The sequence below is a fragment of the Meriones unguiculatus genome, chromosome 5 (genome assembly GCF_030254825.1).
Source record: "Meriones unguiculatus strain TT.TT164.6M chromosome 5, Bangor_MerUng_6.1, whole genome shotgun sequence".
Taxonomy (NCBI): Eukaryota; Metazoa; Chordata; class Mammalia; order Rodentia; family Muridae; genus Meriones; species Meriones unguiculatus.
In genome coordinates, this window is record NC_083353.1 from 27,854,852 (window position 1) to 27,878,497 (window position 23,646).

The 23,646-nt window shown below is 38.6% G+C and overlaps 1 long non-coding RNA gene across 1 annotated transcript; it reads right to left on the reverse strand.

Annotated features, from left to right (window-relative positions):
• Nucleotides 1-760: 760 nt before the first annotated feature.
• On the reverse strand, nucleotides 761-23,010 carry LOC132653950 (uncharacterized). Its single transcript, XR_009591761.1, has 4 exons — nucleotides 22,875-23,010; nucleotides 10,264-10,390; nucleotides 4,112-4,248; nucleotides 761-1,232 (listed from the first exon to the last, which is right to left on the reverse strand). It is a non-coding gene; the product is annotated as an uncharacterized LOC132653950 (long non-coding RNA).
• Between the last annotated feature and the right edge of the window lie 636 nt (nucleotides 23,011-23,646).

Consider the following 23,646-nt stretch of genomic DNA (forward strand, 5'->3'; position numbering starts at 1 on the left):
ACTAATTATTAAATTTGTAGGCTATGGTAACCTAAGTCAATTCTGGAGTTCACGTTAGTACAAGATATTTACTTCTTTCGAAACTGTTTCCCACTAATCAATACTAATTTTACCCTCAGAAAGAGCTTTATGTTTTGTTCTGCTGATTTATTACTGTTTTCTTAGTGTCTCATGACGAAGGAAAACTAGATTTAGATCTCTTTACCATTTAAAAATAAGCATGTTTTAGAAAAATGTTTTTCTGATTTTATATTCCAATACCACAAAAAATTCTCTATAATTTAGTCATACTTTAGAACTTGAATAATTTTGAATCATGTCATCACCAAAGAAAATGTTTGCTATCATTTTCCTTTCATGTCTATTAGAAAATCCAAAACACCACTAGCTCATCATACCTCTTATGTACTAAAAACATTAGCGTGAGAAATATATGAGATTTTTAAATTTTTAAGTGATCATTTTGTGATTTTAAAATAAAACTTCTAAAATTAGACATTCATTTAATATGCAAGCAGTGTCTGTAAGTAATTGCTCTGATATTCTTGCTGTGTTCATGAAAGCTCCACCAGCATTTACATAAGAAACGAACATCATCCCCTCTGATTAGTGTCCTTAGGAGACCCAAGACTAGATTTAACAGCATACGCCTTTTCTTTTTTTAAATTAAATTTATTTATTTATTCACTTTATATCCCCATAGCAGCCCCCTCCCTTCTCTCCTCCTTCTCCCTCCTTTTCCTTTCCCTGTCCCCTTCTTTTCAGAAAAGAGAACATTCCCCAACATTCTCCGCCCAAACCCAGCTTGGCACACAGGGTTACATCAGGACTAAGAGCAACCTCTTCCAGTGAGGCCAGACAAGGCAGCCCAGCTAGGGGAAAGGAATCCAAAAGCAGGTAACAGAGTCCATGTCAGAGACAGCCCCTGCTTCACTTGCTAGGGGACCCACATGAAGACCAAGATGCCCTTCTGCTACATATGTGCAGGAGGCCTAGTTCTAGTCCATGCATGTTCTCTGGTTGGTGTTTCAGTCTCTGTGAGCTCCCATAGGCTTGGGTTAGTTTCCTCTGTTGGTCTTCTTGTGGAGTTCTTGTTCTCTTCCAGACCTTCTATCCTTCTCCTTACTCTTCCACAAGACTCCTCAAGCTCCACCTAATGATTGGCTGTGGGTCTCTGTTTCCATCAGCTGCTGGGTAGAGCCTCTCTGAGGACAGTCATGTTAGACTCCTGTCTAGAAGCATAGCAGAGTATTATTAATAGAGTCAGCGGTTGGCTCTCTCCTATGGCGTAGGTCTCAGGTTGGGGCAGTCATTGATTGGCCATTCCCTCAATCTTTGCTCGATCTTTATCCCTACACATGTTGTAGGCTGCTACAACCCCTGCATATGCCTTTTCTGAGAAAAATGTTAAGACCTCTCTAAGAGCTTATAGTACCCCATTTTATGTTTAACATTTTCCTGAAAAGTAGTCATGTTTGTTCTCTAGATTTGTCTACAGCCATATACCCTGAACGGTCCAATCTCATCTGTTCTGTAGATTTGATGGACATCAATAGCTAAAAGTAATCCATATTGGCAGCAGAACCCTGCTGAAGCAGGGAGCAAGAAGTAGGTGGGACAGAAGAATTAGTGGTCGCAATAATATTCAACAATAGCTATGGTAGGACCCAGGCAGTAAGAACAGATGGCATTGAATGACCTTGACCAAGTTGCAGGCATTAACTGCAGTAGCTTCATTATTGGGTATTAGATATCTGGGTATTCAGAGAAAGTGTGGCAATGGGCAAGAGAGCACTTGGGATTTGTAAGATATAGCATTTATCAAGCAGTAGGGTAATTTGGGTATTTTAACAAAATCTAGGTTTCAGCACAAAAGCCATTGCTGTTTTATAGAGCTCATGCAAGAGTTGTTTGAAGATGCTGAGGGCAACAGTTGTCATACTGGAATTAACATGCAGGATCTCAGGGAGACTACTTTGAAGAATGATTCTCATCTACTTATTCCCTAAATTCATTAGTAGTTAATTCCATGCCTTTTCTACTTTATTGCTCAAGAAACAAATATAATATTTGACCTCTAATAGTTGCTTAAAAATTATTGAATGACAGATGGGGACATTTCAAAAAATTACAACCAACGCAAATGCACAGTTGTGAAGCAATGAATACATCTGCAAAACAACTCTGGCATCTGAGATGGAGAATATTACAGTGGAGGTGGTGGAAAGACTGAGTGAAGAGCCTGGAGATTGTGTGAAGACTGGAGCCTGAATGAAGATCATGGAGTTTGATGTGAAACTGTGTCTCCTAGTGAACTCAGGAATGACCCCATAAACTCTGACCAACATGACTTCCTATACATGAGCTGAACAAGGACAATAACTGTAGACATGTCAATGAAAATAGGACAAAGTTCATGAGGCCTCGACCATACTCAAAGAACTACATGTAGTCAACTAAGGAATGCAAAGAGTAGGAGAACTAGTCTTCCCTAGGGAAGAGCATATTAATTGGTTATCTAACATCAAATGGTCAGCCCTGAAAACATGCATACCAGTAACATTATACAGACTGAACTGAGAAGCTTATATTTAGAAATATATATATGAATGTAAGAACAAGTAATGAAAAGGAGGCCATGAATTTGAAAGAGATCGAGAAGGGTGTATGGGAGAGATGCAAGGCGAATGACATATTAGAATCTCAAAAATAAAAGAAAAACTTAAAGAGAAAAACCTTGTTGGATAGAATTTTTGTTTTAAAAAAGATTCAAAGTAAAAGCTCATATTTTAGGATTTTTAAACTTTTTAGTCTTTAGACCTATAAACTCTTTTATTCTATCAGAGAATAAAAAAGTTATAAAATTATAAAAAAGTTATAAAATTATAAAAAATGTCTTAACAGTGAAATCCACTAATATTTATTCCTGACTCAAAATATTTTGGATCAATGCTTGCTTCTCTCTGGAAAGCTGTGCCTTTCAATGTTCTTTTAATTATTACTAGACTTTAAAAAGCCACAAGTAGATGTGAATCTGCCTCAAGCTCCTTGAAGTTTGTGGTATTTTTAGTCCTAAAAACCCTTTCCTTTAATAGGTTGAACTTGAGATTTCCCTAAGACTGGGGCCTCTATGTTGTAGATACCAATTAAAGAGTCATAGAAATTGAGCCACAGAAGAGTTGAACAGTTTCCCACATTTACAGTGTCCTTAAGCAATGAAAGCAGGTTTTGAATGCAGGAATTTGATGTCCTAGTAAAGCAGTATTGACTGATAGTATAAAGAAGCCTGTTTATCTTCCATCAATCAACAGAGTAGTTGCAGAATGATTTCCTGTGTGTCTTACAGTTTCCATGGTGTGACTCTCAGGGATCAGGTGTGAGAAGGAAGATTTGACTGTACATCCATCCTACAGATTTTCCTGAATACCTGGGATGGTCCAGGTAATGATCTATGCTCTGAGAGGGTGGATAAGGCTTTCAATGGTCTCTTTTTGGTTGACAAGCATAGCACATAGAAATGTGTTCAAGTCTCCAAGATTCCTTTCTCCATTATCTCAAATAGTGGTGACCTGGACTCCACTATGTGCTGACTTTGAGTTCTTGAGACTGAGCAATGGTCACTTTGATGAGATGTAAAGTAGACTTTCCAGTGGAGAAGAGGACACACAACTGCTGTCTTTCTTGATTATCCCGGAGGACAATTAGTTAGCCTTTGATACACTCTCCAAAAGAATAACAGGAAAGGGGAGAGAAGGTGACAGTTAGGACTGAGAGCTGTCCTTTGGAGCACATGTGTTGGAGGAGCATGAATATGGAAAGTCTTGTGCTATGAATGCCTAGGACCCATGACTACCATGCTGGTGCTCAGAGCTATAGCCCACCAAGCTAATTGTTTCATGTATGAACTTTGTGTTTCATAAACAAGTCACAGTCTACAGTGGCCTCATTTGTTTTCATAATTAGGAATAATAGTAACCTTTGTACCTTTCTAAAGGGATTATTACATTTGAAAAGAAGTTACTAAACAAGGAAGGAGAAGTCTATGAAATAGTCAAGCCTGGGAATAGTAAACGACACTGAATACCCAAACAAATGGAGAGACAACACTCACCTTTTCCCAGTAAGATTATGTAACTGGTGCTGAAAGTTTAGTCTGCTGTAGGTGGGGTTGGTGATGCCACTCCACACATGTTCCAAGAAAGAGGGATGGAGGATGGGACTGGAAGGAGATGAGGGAGGAGGCTACAACTGGAAATCAAAGTGAATAAATTATAAATAATAATGATGAAAAGAAAAAGAAAAAAGATATAAAGGTAAAAAAAGGCATTATCTGAAAATAACTATACACAAAATACATAGCCTCACAGTATAACGCAGACTGCTTACTTATCTCTGCCCCCAGTGGCTAGGATTACAGATACATGTTACCATACTGGACTTGATTCTTCATTTTCAATTTCATGTCCTTATTGTATAGTGTCATTTTTTAAATAAAGTACAATATAGATTTTAAAATAGAAACAGACCAAAATATACATAATTTTTAATAGGAGGTTTCCTTTTCACCTAAAAGAGTTGATCAACTTAGTATTACAACTTATTTGGGAAGAAACCATATTTGAAATGTGTTCAGTTATATTTGCTTCAGTGTAATTAGTTGAGCCTTTCTTAGTTTGCTAGAAGATGAAAAGGTGAGGCATTCTACTCTTCTATTGAAGATGTATATATGCCAAAATTTTTCCTATATTTAATATTGTGAGAGAAAAACTATATCTTAATCTTTAATTTTAAAGGTGCTATCTCCTTCCATTCACTTTTGCTCAAGAAGAACCATGCTAACCAGACTATAACAGTATAACATGTGAGAATAAAATATTTCGTAGCTTAAATTAAAGGTAGAACAATAAACATCTTCTTTGTTATAAGTCAGTTAAATACTATGCTGAAAACTTAACAATTTTAGACTCAGGGATGCTGTGGTATGTGCAAAATGGGTTTTACAGAACACAGGTCTTCGGGGAAACTCTGGTGTATTCTGAAAAACAACTTCAGGTCATAAAATGCGATTCACTGACCCTTACCAATAAACATCTCCACAGGTCCTGGAATGATGTCTTCTTGTCCAGCACCCTCACTCCACGTCTGAGTCTTTCCACTCAGTGTGGTTTTTCCCTCAGGGATCATTATTGGGTTTTATAATGATTCGTTTGTGTATGAAAAAGGAAAGCTCAAGTCTATAATTTCATGCATACTTAGAAAAAACACATAAAGAAAATTCAGTAGCAAGATGAGACAAATAATCTCCTAGAGCCTGCTGAGAGCAACAGTGTACCTGTGATAAGGACATGCTGATGAATGTGTGTGTTCATCTCCTCAGGGGGCAATCTCAGGGAGAGCTTTATTTCCCTGCAGCTTACAGAGCTCTGATCTCTTGTCCCTTAGAAACAAGATGAACAGAGAAGCACAGGACAGTCCTTATAGCAGATAAAATATGATAATGAAAGTAAGAAAGGATCAAGACATATTTATGTTAAGGTTGAGCCAAAATTAATAGTGATACTTATAAATAAAAACCTGAAAAAAAAAACCTGACTGAAGGACAAATTGAGGCAAGAAGAAGTCCAAAAGCAAAGCCAGGTTAAGCATGGATGGGATAGAGTTCAGAGAGACGCTGTGTCAGGAAACAGGGTATGTTGCCAAGTGGAGGGTTCCTTGTCCAACCTCACAGGTCTCGCAGGGTCTCTCAGGTCTCTTCATCCAGAATAGCAGTCTAGCCTGGGGGAGAAAAGCTCTTTGGTCTTAGGGGACCTTGAGCCAATTATTTCCTGGCTGTGTACCTCGATTTCCTGATGTGTGAGAGGACAAGCAATCACACCACACTTCATGTAGAAACCACCTGCAGCAGTAAGCACATAGAAGCGCTCACTGAATGCTACGTTTCTTACAGTCCTGCTGACGGTGGTGCCAATCTCTATGTTCTGTTCTAAACTCCTGCGACTGTCCCCTGTTCCTCCCAAGTACACTTACGGTTCGCAAAATGGAATCCCTACTTCTCATATTCTTCTTATATAATATAAATTAAAGTGTTTTCTCTGTTTTTATTTGTATTCATCTTTGTATTACTTTATGCACAAAACAACTGCTACTAAAACAGTACAAAAATTCATCTCTGTGAATTTTTCAGGATAGAGAAAGAAATAACATGAGAATCTATGTTTTTCTTAGCACAGAAAACAGTTAAAACTAGGAAGGAAAAAGAGAAAGGGACAGCAGTGATACCGAAAGGCATGTACACATCCAGAGATTCAGACTGGAAAATGCAGGTTCAGAAATCATGTTGAACATCTCTCTGTGTATAGACATGAGAAAGTCTACTGGAAAAGGAGTATACACAACTTTTATCCTCCTCTCAGTCTGAAGCTTTGCTTGATCAAGCAGAGCTCTTTCTTAGACTGGTGTTATACAACAGTTTTCTAACTAATCTTCATTCTATTTGTATCTAAATTTGGTCCATTCTTCACACACAGACTGAGCTGAGTTTTATAAAATACAAAAGGTATATCACTTTCTGATTCTGTTAAAATACATAAAATAAATTCAAATTTTCATCATGGCTTATAAGACCCCTTATTACATGGGCACTCATTCCTTTTCACCCAACCCATAGCTCTAACTTTTTATTAGTATGCTATTACATTGGCTTTTCAATTGTCTAGCTGGTTCTTGCTGCCAGGGGTTCTATATTGATGATTTTTTTTTTACAACTGCGTTCTAAAATTAATTTATTTATTCATTTTACATCCCACCTGTAGCCCCCTCTCTTCTCTCCTCCTGGTCCCAGCCTCCCTCCATTTTCCCCCATTCCTCTTCCACTAATCCTCAGAAAAGGGGAGGCCTCACCAACCCCAGTTTATCAAGTGGTATCAGGATTAAGCTCCCCCTCTTCCCCTGCCAGGTAGGAATGATCAAAAAGCAGGCAACAGAGTCTGTGTCAGAGACAGACCCCCAACCCCTTCTCCTCTTACTAGAGGACCCATCTGCTATATCTATGTAGGGATCCTCCTAGGTCCATTCTATGCATGGACATTGGTTGGTGCTTCAGTCTCCTCAAGCTCCCCTGGGCCTTGGTTAGTTGGCTCTGTTAGTCTTCTTGTGGAGATCCTGTTACTGCCAGGTCATTCTGCCCCCCTCCCCCCACTTTTTCATAAGACTCTCTAGGCTTTGCCCAATGTTTGGCTGTGAGTCTTAGCATGTTTTGATCTGCTACTGAGTGGACCCTCTCTGAGGATAGCTATGATTATTTCCTGCCATCTACTCTTCTCGAGTGTGCCTACTTCCTTTTTTTTTTTTTCTAGAGTTTTCAGATGAGCTGTTAAGTTGCTAGTATGGGATCTCTCCAATTTCTTTATGAAGATACTTACTACTGTGAACTTCCCTCTTAGCACTGTTTTCATTGTGTCCTATAAATGCGGTGCCCTCATTTTCATTGAATTTTTAGGAAGAATAGTTTCTTTCTTTATTTCTTTCTTAACCCAGTTGTCATTGAGTAGGAAGTTGTTCAATTTCCATGAGTATGTAGGCTTTTTGTGATTTCTCTTATTGTTGAAGTCCAGCTTTAATCCATGGTGATCTGATAAAGTACAGTGGGTTAATCACTATTTTTGTATTGGTTGAGGTTTGCTTTTTGACTGACTATATCCTCAATTTTGGAGAAGGTTTCAGAAAAGAAAGCATATTCTTTTGTGTCTGTAGACATCTATTAGGTCTATTTGATTCACGGCTTCTATTAGTTTTGTTATTTCTCACTTAGTTTCTGTCTTAATGATCTGTCCACTGGTGATAGTGTGGTATTGAAGAAGTCTCCCACTATTAGTGTGTGGAAACTGATATGTAATTTAAGCTTTATTAACAATGCAGGCTTTATTTACAAATACAGGTGCACTTATATTGGGGGCATAGATGTTCAGGATTGTGATGGTCTCCTGGTGGATTTTTCCTTTGATGGGAATGAAGTGTCCTTCCCTATCTCTTTTGATTAATTTTGATTGAAAGTCTATTTTATTAGACATTAGGATGGCTACTCCAGCTCCTTCTTGGGTTCATTCTCTTGGAAAACCTCTTTCCAGCTCTTTTCTCTCAGAAAATGTCTATCTTGGTGGCTGAGGTGTATTTCTTGTATGTAACAGAATGATGGGTCCTGTTTATGTCTCTATTCTGTTAGTCTGTGTCTTTTTATTGGAGAGTTGAGTTTATTGATGTTGAGAGAGATTAGTGAACAATGATTGTTAGTTACCTTTTTCATGATCTTGTTGGTGGTTTGTGTTTGTGTGCTTTCCTTCTTTTTGTTTTGCTGTTGTGAAGTTATTTATATCCTGTGCTTTCTTGGGTGTGGTTAGCCTCCTTGGGTTGTAGTTTTCCTTCTATTATCTTCTGTGGGGCTGGGTTTGTGCATAGATATTGTTAACTTTGGTTTTGTCATGTAATATCTTGTTTTCTCCATCTATGGTGAGTGAACGCTTTGCTAGGTATAGTAGTCTGGGCTGATATCTGTGGTCTCTTAGGGATTGTAAGACATCTGGCCAGGCCCTTCTGGCTTTCATAGTCTCTGTTGAGAAGTCAGATGTAATTCTGATAGGTCTGCCTTTGTATGTTACTTGGCCTTTTTCCCTTGTAGATTTTAGTATTTTCTCTTTGCTCTATACATTTAGTGAGTGTCTGTGTCTGTGTCAGAGACAACACCTACTATACATTTAGTGTTTTGATTATAATGTGGTGAGAGAGTTTTCCTTTCTGCTCTAATCCAGTTGGTGTTCTGTAGGCCTCTTGTATGTTTATAAGCATCTCTTTCTTTAGATTATAGAAATTTTCTTTTATGATTTTGTTGAAAATATTTTTCTGGGCCTTGAAGTTGTGATTCTCTTCTTTCTTTTATTCCTATTATTCTTAAGTTTTGTCTTTTCATAGCGTTCTCGATTTATTGGATGTTGTATGACAGGAATTTCTTTGATTTTAGATTTTCTTTGACAGATGTATCGATTTCTTCAGTTGTGGCTTCTACACCTGAGAGTCTCTCTCCATCTCTTGTATTCTATTGGTGATGCTTACCTCTGTAGTTCTTGTTTTCTTTCCTAAGTTTTCTGTTACCAGGATTTCCTCAGTTTGTGTTTTCTTTATTGTTTCTATTTCTATTTTTAGGTCTTGAACAATTTTATTCATTTTTTTCACCTGTTTGTATTTGTTTTTATTTCTTTAAGGGATTAATTAATTTTCTTCACCTGTTTGTATTTTCCTGTGTTTCTTTGAGTGATTTATTAATTACATTTTTAAAGGCTTCTATGTGATTGTATTTTCCTATATTTCTTTAAGAGATTTATTCATTTCCTTTTTAAAGGTCTCTCTCTATATATATTTTCCTATATTTCTTTAAGGAACTTATTAATTTCCTTTGTAAAAGCCTCTATCATCTTGATAAGTATTGTTTTAAAGTCATTTTCTTGTGTTTCAGTTGTGTTAGGGTATCCAGGGCTGCTTGCAATAGGAGAACTGGATTCTGGTGGTGCCATATTGCTCTGGTTTTTATTGAATGTGTTCTTATGCTGGCCTTTAGCCATCTGGTTGTTCCTGGTACCAGTTAGATTTTTCAGGGATATGGGAAGAAGCCTGGACAGGAAGTTGGATATTCCTGGAGCACTCCTGCTTGGGATGGTGGTTATGGTTGTGCACTGGGTGCTGGATCTCAGAAAATAGCCCGCCATTCTCTTCAGGTGGCTGTGTCCCAGATAGGTCTGCAGGCAGAGGACTGTAGTGGGGATGTCTAGCATTTATGATCCTGAGGGCCTACAAGTTTCCTCAATACCCTGGGAGCCCTCTCTTGCAGGGGAACTCTTGGATTCCAGAACCACACCACTCACGAACTCAAGCTGCACAGGTACCTTGGACATTTGGAGCTGGAATCTTGGAGCAAGATCCTATATACTCCTGAGGCCTAGCCGGTCTCCTCAGGGAGACAAGTACAGCCCGTGGACAAGAGACTAGGACCATTTCTCTGTATCCCAGGAGTTGGGTGGTCGGAGACTGGAAAAACCGTCCCCCTCCCCTGAACCAGGAGCTTTCCTTAGGATGTTGGGAGGAACCAGGTGGTCAGAGGTTGGAACCCCGCATGACCCAGGAACCCAGGAGCTTTCACCAGGACAGCAGCAACGATAGCTGGCTGTCCAGATGCTGGAACCACTCACTCCTGCGACCTGTGGGCTCCCTTCTCACCTGGGAAACACAGACGATGGTGTTTTGGAGTCGGCAGCACAGCCTCTACAGTCACTGAGGTCCTGCTACCCAGACACTGTGTACACTGCAAGTCGCCATCTGGTTGTCTCTGATGCATGTAGGCCTCCTGGAAATGCAGGGTTGTGGACCAGAAAATGGAGTATAAGGAACAGGTTTGCCTTTTACAGCTACTCTTAGTACCCAAGGCTTAGCCAAAAGATTTCTACTTGTCCCTATTCTAATAAAGCACTTACACAGTAGCTTTATAGAATTTCCTACAAATTTAAAGGTCACTTACTTTATCATAAATTTATTATTAAAATTTTCAAATAAAAAAATACATATAAAAACTAGCCATACCCAAAGTCTACACATCCCATTGAAGTTGTATGCAGTTAGAACCATCTGTAATGGAAGCTATGCAGCTTCACACTGAGTTTCACGCCTTCGCTATTCATGCACTTATCCTTGTCTACCATCCAAAATGAAAATGTCTTAAATATTTGTCTGCAAGTTTATTACCACTTTTCTTTTACTAAACATAGGCTTCTAAATACCCAGCATTCCACTGCCATAAATGTCCACTGGCCATCTGAAAACTCTAAATGAATAATTACCAAACAAACTCAAAGGAGAAAGGAAAATGAGTTTATGAAAATATATTTCTAAAAGGATGAATGACCCGAAGTGTCAAGAAAGAGTTGTCAAGAGTTGTAAATTCAAAGGATGCTAAGCAATGATACTGTGTATTCAATTGATTAATCTTTTTTATCTGGCCACGTTTTTATATAACTGGGGTCTTAGCCTATTTTACTGGCTGGGACCTTTTTAACAGTTTGCACAGAAAGTCTTGGTAACCTCAGCAGAAACAGTGCTCCACACCAAAACTCAGTCAGACCTGTAGGCCTCTCTGCTTTGTGTTCTGTGGTTCGATTACTTGGATCATCACACCAGCTACAATAGACTGGAACATTCATGAAAACTTAGAAGTATTCTATACAAACACAGACCTCCTCAGCCAGGCGTGATGGGGGATGCATGCAATTCCAGCCATCAAGAAGTGTCGAAGTGAGGATCACTTCAAGGTCATCCTAGGCTGAATCTAAAGTTCAAAGACTGCCTAAGCTATTGAGAACATGACTCACCAAATATATGCTTATTCATAGGCATAAGGATATATGTAATGCCATCTTGAGCTAACATTGACCTTGAGGCTGAAAAGAATGAGTCACTGATGTTGTACATTAAACAATTGGCACAAATATGTTATCTGTTTAGCAATTTTGTACGTTCATATTTAATAATCAGAATCATGACTCCTTTTTACCATATAAAGCTAATTCCCCTTCATGCTCCAATAATCCTTGCTTTAAAAAATAATCAAATACTTTTGAGTTTGAGTAGGTATTCAGAAAACTGGCTGTTTCAAACTTGACTTTTAAGTAACCAATAATAAAATGTTCTAACAAATAGAACATTCTGTTTAAAATATTGATGTCACAACAAAATCCTATTTCCCTATGACAATTCAAGACACTGAAGTCTACTTCATTTGATACTTTTCCAAGGCTGCAGACACCAGGAGTTTCCTGGTGAGCCTGTAAATTACAGATTCCAGAGCAGTGCTCTGGGTGACTCTGTTCCTACACATTGAAGTATATCTGTGATCAAGAGGTTACTTGTTACTAAGACTTCCAGAGTTAAATGGCAATCTAATTCAGTCCATAATGCCTTGATTCACATTTTTAAACATTATTACTCAAATGTGATTGCCAGGGGGTTAAAAAAAAACTGTATACACAGTTTAATATTTACCAAAAATGTGTGATTGTCAAAAGCTTTTGTGAACATTAAGTTGAAATGGATCTTCCAGGAACTGCCATGAATAGGTGTAGGCTTGCCCTCAAGCATAAAAAGGATTACTGTATAAAATGTCTCATTATTTAATACAGCTTCCATGCTTGACCATGGGAGGAGGTGTGGCCTCGTTGGAATAAGTGTGGTTTTGTCGGAAGAAGTGTGTCACTGAGGGGTGGCTGTGAGGTCTCAGAAGCTTAAGCCAGTTCACTTCCTGCTGCCTTCCTATGCAGCTGTAGGACTGTCCGCTCCTCTCCAGTACTGTATTTGCCTGCACTCTGCCATGCTTCCTGTCAGGATGATAACGAACTAAACCTCTGAAACTGTAGGTCAGCCCCAATTAAATATTTTCCATTATAAGAGTTGCCATGGTCATACTGTCTCTTCACAGCAATGAAACTGTAACTAAGACAGAAGTATCTGACACCTGGCAACCAGGATTTTTAATAACCTGCGACTTCTGGGAACAGCATTAACTACCCATTCAGGCACCTTTCTATTCGCTTTCTCTAAGTTCTAAAATTTGCTGATGAGATACATGTACTGACAGTTTCTTCTTTAAAAATCACTGCAGGAGCCCGTGGCAGAGTCGAACAGTTCCTCAGCGGGGATTGAAATAATTAAAGCAAGTCACACTCCACACAGGATCAGCTGGAGAGGGCTGTCAGTAAGACCGCAGCTTCGAATTTATTCCACAATTCCATTTTATAGGCCAAGCAAAAACAAGTCACATCAATACAAAAATAAATAAATAAATAAATAAATAAATAAATAAATAAATAAAAGGTCAGGGAACTGCCAAACTTGTTTTTTTAAACTACTTCCCTAGCAGGTGTGGTCCAAGGTTACACAAACAAGTTTTAAGGAAGTTGGCTGAACATCCTCTTATCTCTGTCTCCAGGTGAAGGCCAGGGTGTAAACATGGTTTTCACTGAATACTCAATAACAAGGATGCTTGACAAGCAAGCAGCTCTCCACAAATCACTATTAAGATTTCTAGACAGTAGTATTCAAATTATACTACTCACTTCCTATAAAAGCCAGAATAAGCTCTGATGTGCTGTTGTAGCAAAAAACCCTAAAAATTCAGTACCAAGGCACATTTTTGGTCTTTGTATCCGATGTACCTTTGCTGCTCTTTTGATTCATGGCACATTCCTTCCCAAAGCAAAACTAAGTAGGCAACATCTCTCTGTAATACGCTGTTGGTCTTCTGGCAACATGATGGGACATGATGTAAGATTCTGCTGGGAAATGTCAGAATGTCACCTCTCACATTCACCCGGCCACAGAAGAAACATGGCCAAGTCTGATACTGGTAAGATCAGAATGTCTTCCTATACAAAGGGACCCCATTAATACTTCCTTAAGAAAAGGGAAAAATTTTTACTCCTTAATATGACTTATCACAAATCTTATGAAAATTTGACATGTATCCTCCCTTTATTTGAATTTTTCTATTCAACAAAATTTGTCAAAACAATATGATTTTTTCTATGATCATATCAATGAGATGGTTCATCACTTTAAATATAATTTCTCTAGTCATTAGCATCTGAATACATTTAAAATAATTAAGTTATTGTTAGCATCTCTTTGCATAGATGTAAATGACATCTCAAAGCACTGAGTTTTCACTATTGGCAGCTTAATCATCATTATCCTGCTATAGACAGAAGAAAAATGGAAGAGCATTGTTTTCTTTTATCATGATATCATAGTCTGAAGCAATGGACCTATAATTTTCATCTCTCCATTGTTCTGAAAATAGCTATAAAGATTGCTACTGTTGTCTCGTGGCTTTTGCTAACCTCAGAGAAGCCTTGACTTGAACTCTGCTGAAATTCTTATCCTGTTCCTAGTATTCTCCTTACTACACATTTTCTCATACATAACTTACACGGCTATCTCCAATATTATCAGTATTATAAGGGAGGTGGCTTGTGTCTTTATGTTCTCTATTTTCCTCAGAAATGTTTTTAACTATAGTCAAAGCATATTGTTAGTATTTATACAAATTAGAAAAAATATTAATTGGCTTTGTATTAAATTAACAAAGAAATTAATTACATTTATAGGCCAAAATTTAAATGTGAAAGAAAAGGTACAGTGATGGATATTAAAGGGAAGATGAGAGTGAGAGATGAGGTAGAGGGAAAGATATAAGAAGTATTAATCTACATAAAATAATATTCTTTCAAGAAAAATAAATAGCAAATATGGTCCAGGTACAATTAACACTAAAAGTCATTTTAAAAGCCATATTGAAACTTACTACTGGCTTCATAAAATATATACATACAAGAAAGGAATTTAAATGGAGTCACAACATAATGGTGGAGTAAATGCTCCAACTAGATATCTTATGACACCAAGTAAAACTCTACGTACTGGGAATAAGCTACATCTTGTTGAGTCTCTGGCCAAAAGGGTCCCATAAACTACCCCTCTCAACATCACTGGCTGTTGCCCAGACTATTGTTTGCTCTCCATAACCTCATGGTAGGGCCTCATTGCTGAAGATATAAAAGATATAACTTATTTATTTCAATTTAGTTCAAGCTGATGCCCAGCTAGAAGTTTTGTCTCCACTGACCAACATTCATGGTATTGGATGCAACTAGAGGAAAAAAGTAATCATGAATATTACCTAGATGCATACCCTGTCACCTACAACACCACCCTGTCTGAAAGGTGTGCTGGTGTAGGAGTGAAACAAACATTGTGGGAGTAACCAACCACTTTTTTATTGGACTGAGATAGAATTCATATCTGACACTGGTTAAGAGGTCAAGAGCTGAAATAGATAGTTTATAGATCTTAGGGGAAACCTAATGCTATTATTCTGCAAAAGAGACATATTGCTATACTCAAAGATCAAAGCATCAGCCAGCCCTGCCAGAGAAGCTTCTTCTTGAAGTAGAGGTAATTAACACAGAGACCTACAACTGGCCAATGTGCAGAGTGTGAGAGACTTTGGAGCACTCCATCCTAAATACGATATATTTATCAAACTCCTCTCCTTAAGGCTCAGAGTTCTGTGCAGAACAGGATGGGGAAAGATTATGAGAGCCAGAGGTGGTGGATGATTCCAAAGAAAGTGTCATGGAAACGCGGTAGGACTGATATGAATTGACAGAGACTGTGGTATCACATACAAGACTCGCACAGGTTCAAGCCAGACAAAATCCCAGCACTGAGAAGGGGAAGTGGACACAAAGCCTGCTTCTAAGTTATTTACAATGAATGACTACTGGGAAAGAGAAAGAAAAACAAAAAAAACAAACAAATGGTTGTATCCAACTAAGTGTCACTGGCTATATAACCCTACTGCAAGGCAGGCCTCATGGCCAGGAGTAGTTGGCCCAACACAAAATGGAGTCCATGTTTTTGTTTGTACTTCGTTGTTTTAGAACTTTTTGTCTTTTGTTTATTTGTTTAGTTTGTTTTTATTTTTGTGATTTGGGTTTTTTGGGTTTTTTTTCCTTACAGAGAGAGACAGAGAAAGAATATGAAGTTGGTTAGGTAGGAAATTGAGGAGACTATAAGAGAAATTGGGGAGAGGAAACATTATGTTCAAAATATATTGTATGAAAACATTTTAGATAAAAATATAAATAAAAAAGAATAATAGTAAATAGAATATAGTGCCGTTTCAGACAAAAAAAAAAAAAAATATCAAGCAGAAAACAAAGTAACAACATAAGACCTGGGGATTAAGAATAGAATGGAGTTGAATCCTGTTACGAGAAGTTACATTCACAACATCAGAGCAGAAAACCATAGTAACATTAAAGTTGATTAGTTGAGATTAGATACATAATGGGTGGCCATCAGGGCAAGGCACTTGCCACCAACTCTGACCATCTGAGTTTATCTTTGGGACCCAGAGGGTGAAGATAGGGAACAATTTCCACCTCTGATTTCCACACAAGAGTTCAAATACACACATCCGTGCACACACACAAGCACATGTGCAGAAAAAATAAATGAGTAATAGTAGTAAAGGCGAGATGGACAACAGCAGTATCAACATCTTACTATATTTACTTAAAGACATGTTAAAAATGATTTTGACTAGGAATAAAATTTTTAAAAGGTACAAATAGTGTCAGGGCATAGTAGGACCCAAACCCGGTTCTGGGGGAGCCTGAGAACAACCCTGGTGGGAGAACAGCCCCTGGGCTGCACTGACCAAAGAGGGACGAGGAACACAGGTTGGACTCCTTTCCCTAAACCCCAGGCAGAAACCTGTCTTCAGCTGGCTGGCTGCTAAGATCCCCAAAGCTTAAGGGAATAAAACTCCTCACTGAAAGTCAGTCTGTTACTCCCTTGCCGTGGGACTTAAGATAAAACATGGTACTTTTGTGCTTGGTTTCAAGACTCAGCAGCTGCGGCTATAAATTCAAAAATTACCAAGTGCCTCCTCTACACTGGCACAGCAAGGAAGCTCCAGAGAATCAAGTTTCCGGTGAGCTTACAAAACCCTGAGCAAGCGAGCACCGGACAATTTTTAATCGCCAGCTACACATGGGTGAATTGGGATACAGAAAAGTAGGAACATGCTTCCATCTTAGGAAGAGATCAGGAAAGACCAGGCTGGGAGGTTTCGGAAATTACTTGTGATCCTGGGCCTTGCGTCAATAGAATGCCTGCAGGCAAGGGCTGTGATGCAGTTTTACTTAACCTGAGCGCTGCTGTCACAGCTGCACCTCTCCATGCCAAGAACAATATCACTATCTGTGCTTTTAGATGACTCCAAACTTCTGTGATTAAATGCTGCTTCATCAGATATACCCAGATACCCTTGGCAGATCTGAATTGGCTAAATATAAACTTAGCAGAGTACAGATGTCTATATTATGGCATGAGGAAATCAGAACTTACTCAGAACTCCAACTAACTCGAAAATTTGAGGTTGCTTATATTTTTAATAACATATTCAAACATATGTTCATGTTCTATATTATACCTCTAAATCCAGAAGATTAAAGAACCAAAGAATGCTAAAATTGGAAGAGACCTCAACTATTATTCAATATAATCCTATCATTTCATTGCTGAAGAAACAAGGCCAAAAGAGGATGAATGCAACTTCCCAAGGTCATACAACCAGGAAGAGCAAAGCTAGGATGTAAGCCAAGTTTGCAATGCTGATCTAAAAGGTCATTCTTCTAGATACTATGCTGAAAAAAAAAAAAGAAGCAAAACAATCTAGAATGATTGGTATTATGAAATAAATTCCAAATAATTATTATGGGATCATTTTTACTTGAATGATTTTCTACTTGGTCAAAATACACAAGCTACAAATCTAAAATATTTCTTTTTAAGATACTTTTATTACTACATTATATTAGTGAATAAATATTTTTAAATAATTTCATTTTGTTTTTAAGGAAAGTAACATACAGATATATAATTTTTATTTCATCAAAATGGAAATAGAAGCTACAACTTCTTTTGCTTTTGCTTCACTGTATCCCCACAAAGATGTATGTGGGTCATAAAAATTGCTTTCGCTACAAGGTCTCACTGGATATCCCAAGATGGTCTCCTTTCTGAGTGTCCCAAGTATGGGGACACAGGATGGCACCAAGGCATGGGAGGACATGCTGTAGTTTTCTATTAGACTATTTTACAGCAATGGTTGTTTTCAGTAAACACCATTATTTAGTATCTGAGTTACAATTATGTTCAGTAAATGAGTATTAAATAAACAAACTAACATATGTTGTATTGTAGCATGGTTGGCTACCATAAAAAGCTAAAATGTTATGCTCAGGATGCGAGGCTAAGCACTGCACTCAGGGTCAGCCGCTTTCGACCCAGAGAAGAGCAAGTCTGATTGCATGCAGGTTGATGCCCCAGGTCCCGCCTCTGAGAAAAAGGTATCAGATGGGTCTGATGCTCTTTGGGAGTATGACACCTAAATGAACATCGGTACAAAGTCTCAATTTATTTCTAATATCAGAGATCAGACCTCTACTCTTGCCTGATGCGTCTAAAACAAAAAGGGGGAACTGTAGAGAGCTGTGTAATGCCGCGCCTTAAAGATGGAGCTGGTTTCCGCCTTCCACCTTCCCGATGGTGAGTGCTCTCTGTCACAAACAACTCCACATTTGGCTAAGACTGAGGATCTGGCTTGCTTCCATGTATGTGGACCTATCTGCATTGCCCACGTGGCATGCTGGGGTTGGCTACCCAGAGGCTATATAAGCTGTGGGCTGGCTTTCCCCAGGGTCCGATGATTGTTCAAGGTTCCTGAATAAATTGCATTGAAAAAAAAAAAAAAAAGAAAAAAATTAAAAAAAAAAATCTATATTAAGCCTTGTATGTCATATGTTACATCTAGAGCTATACATGATGGTATATATATATTATTTGAATGAATATAAACTTTACTACACTTTACTTAAAAACAATTCATATTTTCCCCAAAGCAGGCTCCATGATTATTTCTCCTTTTTACTTAACCTATAACTGAACCCTAGATGACAGTCAAAAACTGTTCAGACTATGCTCTTCTCCCTTCTCTATTCCAGTGCATGGTGAAAAGTGAATCTCATGCCTTACTCCAGCTCCTGCTTCCAACCAGGAAAGGTCTTCTGAACATCCACAGTTTCCACTTGAAATCTCCAGAGGCCTTCTCAACAGTACCCAGACATAGAAACAAGAGTAGGTAATTAGGAGACATACTAGGGATTCAGGAAGAAATGCCAACCCAGAGGGCTGTTCACCAGGAAATAATACAGGGAAGTGGGAAGTAGAAGTTGGAAAAAGAAAACAGAAAGAAATTTACAATGTTCTTTTTTAGATACTAAGAGCATCAGAGAGAAAGTGAAAGCTGGCTGCTAAAAATGGAAGGAGTTTCTAATCACAAGAAGGTTATTTAAATGATACACATATAAATGAATGAAAAGTTAGTGGCTTCTGCTACCTTCCTCTCGCATTTTATTAATCTCTTTAACAAATGTTGTGCAAGGAAAACTGATGACACTTAGGTCTTCCAAATGAACATATATAACAAATGAGAAATCTACTTCTCATTCTTCATATGTTTGTGAAGCAGAAGTAATGCTATAACTCTAACTTCCTCCTTTAATATCTGCAGAATTATGCAACAAGCAACAGATCGAATGTTTGACCATTTTCAGTGATTTGTATATAAAATACACTTGAAACCTAAACTATTTACTACCATACCCTTAACTGAATAAAAATTATAAACAAAATATTAAGAACTAAAAATGAAAACAGAAGCAAGAGTGAACAAAGCTGTGTTCTTCCTAAATAGATTTCTATCACCCGTAATTGACCTTGATGGGCCACTTGTCTGCACCTCACTTTTCTCCTGGAACACAGAAACTCCAGCCACAGTTATGGACTGATGGAAAAATTAAAAGTGGGGGAAGAGCAGTGGTTTGTAAGGGTTGCTAACCATTTGAAAGTTTGGCTGTGGCTCTTTACGACCTTTCGGTGCCTCATGTTCGAAGGCCACATCACTCTCAGAGCAATGGAGACTCTAGGAAGGAAGCAGTAAGCACAGAGGTAGGCCTTGATGCACAGGACATGGATGCTCAGGAAGACGTGGCCACACTCAGGGAACTAAAATGCATTGCCTCTGGAGAATTAAAATTCTGCATATATTATTTTGTACATTTTTAATACAATTGAACCAGAGTCTAGAATAACCTGGAAACTTTTAATCCAAATGAAGCCTTGAGAGATTTTGACAGGGAATGGGACAGTAATTGTTTAGTCACACTTGCCCTGCTGTACTTCCATGCAGACACCTCACATCATTTTATCTGATGATAGGATAAAAACATCTGCAACAGAGGTGGAGGGATAAATGTATTCAATAATAACTTTGTAGACATCTAAAACAAAATTGCTCCTCTTCAGAGACTGGTTCTCGAATACAAGTTGAACTTTTCAGCTCTGTGAAGAAGGAAGAGTCGAACCTCCCAGCAAAGTCGAGGGGTCTCTTTGCTCACTGTGTTGCTTTAGTTCTGGCTCACTTGTTCCCATATCTACTATTTGCCCTGAGAAATTCACTGAGAGTTTTCATCAGCAACATTAATTATTTCCATTTTTCCAGTGATGTTTTGCCTGCATATGATTTTTATTTTAAAACTCTCACTTTCTAAATTAAAAAAATTCTATTCTTATTTTTCAAATATTCTCTTATCTTGTTTTAACATTTTATGTGTAAGTTTGTGTGTTTGACACATGAGCACAGGTACCCACGGAGGCAGAAGGTGGCATCAGATGCACAGAGCTAGACCTGTCCCACGGCCACAGTTAGAATTGTGGGTCTTCTGGAAGAGCAGTCAGTGCTTTTACCTGCTGAGCCAAATCACACCAGCCCTGATTTTTCCATTCTAAACTGCACCTAGGGCCTCAGAAAGCCTGACCTTTGGAAGAAGCTGGTCATGGATTATTACAGTATATAAAGAACTCAAGAAATTAAATACCAACAAACCAAATAATCCAATTAAAATTTGGGGCACAGACCAACACAGAGAATTCTCAAGAGAAAAATATTAAATGGTGGAGAAACACTTAAAGAAACGCTCAATGTCCTTAGTCAACAGGAAAATGCAAATCAAAATGACTCTGAGATTCTATCTTATACTCACCAGAATGACTAAGATCAAAAACTCAAGTAATAGCAGATGCTGGCAAGGATGTGGAGAAAGGGGAACACTCCTTCATTGCTGGTGGGAGTGCAAATTTGTACAATCACTTTGGAAAATAATCTTGTGCTTTCTCAGAAAATTGGAAATAGCTCTACCTCTGGACCAAGCTATACAATTCCTGGGCATATACCCAAAAGATGCTCTACCATACAACAAGGACACTTGTTCAACTATATTCATAGCAGCTTTATTTTTAACAGGCAGAATTTGGAAACAATTCATTTCCTAGATGTCCCTCAACCAAATGGTTAAAGAAACTGTGGTACATTTACACAGTGGAATACTACTCAGCTATTAAAAACAAGGAAATCATGAAATTCCCAGGCAAATAGATAGAACTAGAAAAGATCATCCTGAGTGAGGTAACCCAGACTCAGAAATAAATATATGCTATCTGCTCAGTTATAAGCAGATATTAGCCTTATAGTACAGGATAACCATACTACAATTCACAGACCCAAAGAAGATAAGTAACAAGGAGGACCCAAGGGAGGTTCCTTAAATCTCTTTCAGAAGAAGAAATAGAATAGACAGAGAAAAGTGGTTGAAGAGAGGGAACTATGTAGGAGAGGGAGCTCAGACACAAATGAGGATGATAATCAGACATGGGGAGAGCTGAGGCTAGAAGACAGAGGGCTTACAGAGAGAAGAGAAACCATGGGTGGGGCCATCTCTGTGACAAGCTGGAGATCTGAGACAGGGTAGGATTTTGGGAGGATATGGGGTGACTCTAGCTGAGACTTCCAGTAGCAGGGGGCATGGAGACTGAAGAGGACACCCTCTTACTAGACAGGACTTGTAGTGGAGAGAGGCGAACACCAACCCACCTACAAAACTGAGACCTAAAATTTACCTTGCCTACAAGATATGCAGGGATAAAGATAGAGCAGGGATTAATGTCCAACCAATGCCTAGCCCAACCTGAGACCCATCCATGGGAGAAAGCCAACCCCTGACACTACTAACAATATTCTGCTATGCTTGTAGACAGCCAGCTGTCCTCACAGACACTCCACCCAGCAGCAGACTGAAACAAATGCTGAGCCTCACAGCCAAACATTGGGTGAAGCATGGGGAAGGACAGAAGGACCTGGAGGTAAGAGGAGATCCACAAGAAGGCCAACAGAGCCAACTAACAAGGGCCCAGAGGGGTTTTTGGAGACTGAAGCACCAACTAAGAACCATGCATAGACTGGAGGTAGGCCCCTACACAGATGTAGCTGATGGACAGCTTAGGCTACATGTAGGTGGCCTAGTAAGGAGAACAGGGCTGTCTCTGATATGGAGTCTGTTGCCTGTTTTTTGATCACTTTCCCTGGTGGTGCCTCCTCAACAGGCCACAGGGGAAGAGGACATGCTGAGTCCTGATCCCACTTGATGAGCTGGGGTGGACTGGTAGGTGGATGGCTCCCCTTTTCTGAGAAATAGGGGAGGGGAGAGGGGAGAAAGAGGAAGGGAGGGTGGAACCAGAAAGAGAGGAGAGAGAGAGCTACAATCAGATGTAAAGTGAATATATGGATAAGTTAAAAATTTTAAATCCTTTCTTCCATACTCTTGAGAATTTATGATGAAGTTTCGAAGATTTTTCTTTTTTACCATTTGATATTAGATATTTTAAAATGTATCAAATAGTGAGCATTATCTTTTTTTTTTTTTTCAATGCAGTTTATTCAGGAACCTTGAACAATCCTCGGACCCCGGGGAAAGCCAGCCCACAGCTTAAATAGCCTCTGGGTAGCCAACCCAGGCGTGCCACGGTAATTCTAAATTTTATCTGATTGTGAATTTTTATTTTAGTTTTCTTCTTCCACACTGATAGGTTCTCTCTCTCTCTCTCTCTCTCTCTCTCTCTCTCTCTTTGTGTGTGTGTGTTCTTCACAAGAACAGTAAGTGTTAACTGCTGAACCATCTTTCCAAGCCCACTTACAGGTTTATTAGAGGTGAATTTGTAAAATTGGAAAATATGTGAGCCAGATTCTATGACAAATGCAGGAGATTGCAGTAAACGAGAATTGGGAAAAAAATGACAAACATCAATAAAACACTTACGTGTGAGGGTAAATGATGGTTTATATATAGTGAAAGGCAATTGTTTGATCTTCAGACTTTGATATAAAGTCCTTTCTATTTTTTTCTTGATTCTTTCAGCACTGTCAGTAGATGGGTATCGAAACATGAGCACAATAAGAATGTTCACGCCTTGTTCATCTGGACTGGAGCAAAAACAGACAAAGAAGTTCATCTCTGTGACTTCCATGCATTTAAAGAAACATTGTATATGATGTCTGTGCACCTAAGACTCAGCATTATATGCAGCTAAAGGGAAAAAGATGGGATACAGGGCGATAATGAGTGCTGCAAGCACTTTAGGAATGAAAGCTAAATGATAGCAATACGAAGATTATTGTATACCTTTCCTCAATTTCGAGAGGTTTATGAGGTGCTCATGAGATCATAGTTTGTATCCAGCAATAGAATTTGCTTTTTAATATGTTTTGAACAAAAGTGGCAGTTGAGGTAATTATTCCCCGTGAAGTGTGGCAGCAGAGAGAATGTTGTACATCCATTGCCCTTGGTCTGAGCATAGAACAATACTGTATTTCTAGCCTTTCCTGAGGTTTACTGAAACTCTCTCAGGAATGGTTGACTGTCAAGGTCTTGTGCATTTCTTCTCTTGGACAGAAGAGGTGATGTGTCAATGCAATACTATAATGCCCACTGGCACCCACTCTATTGCCCCCACTTTTGACTCTTTGAATTGAACTATGGAAATGCAATAAATATTGTTTTAAAAATGAAAAAAAAATTAAATCCAAATTAT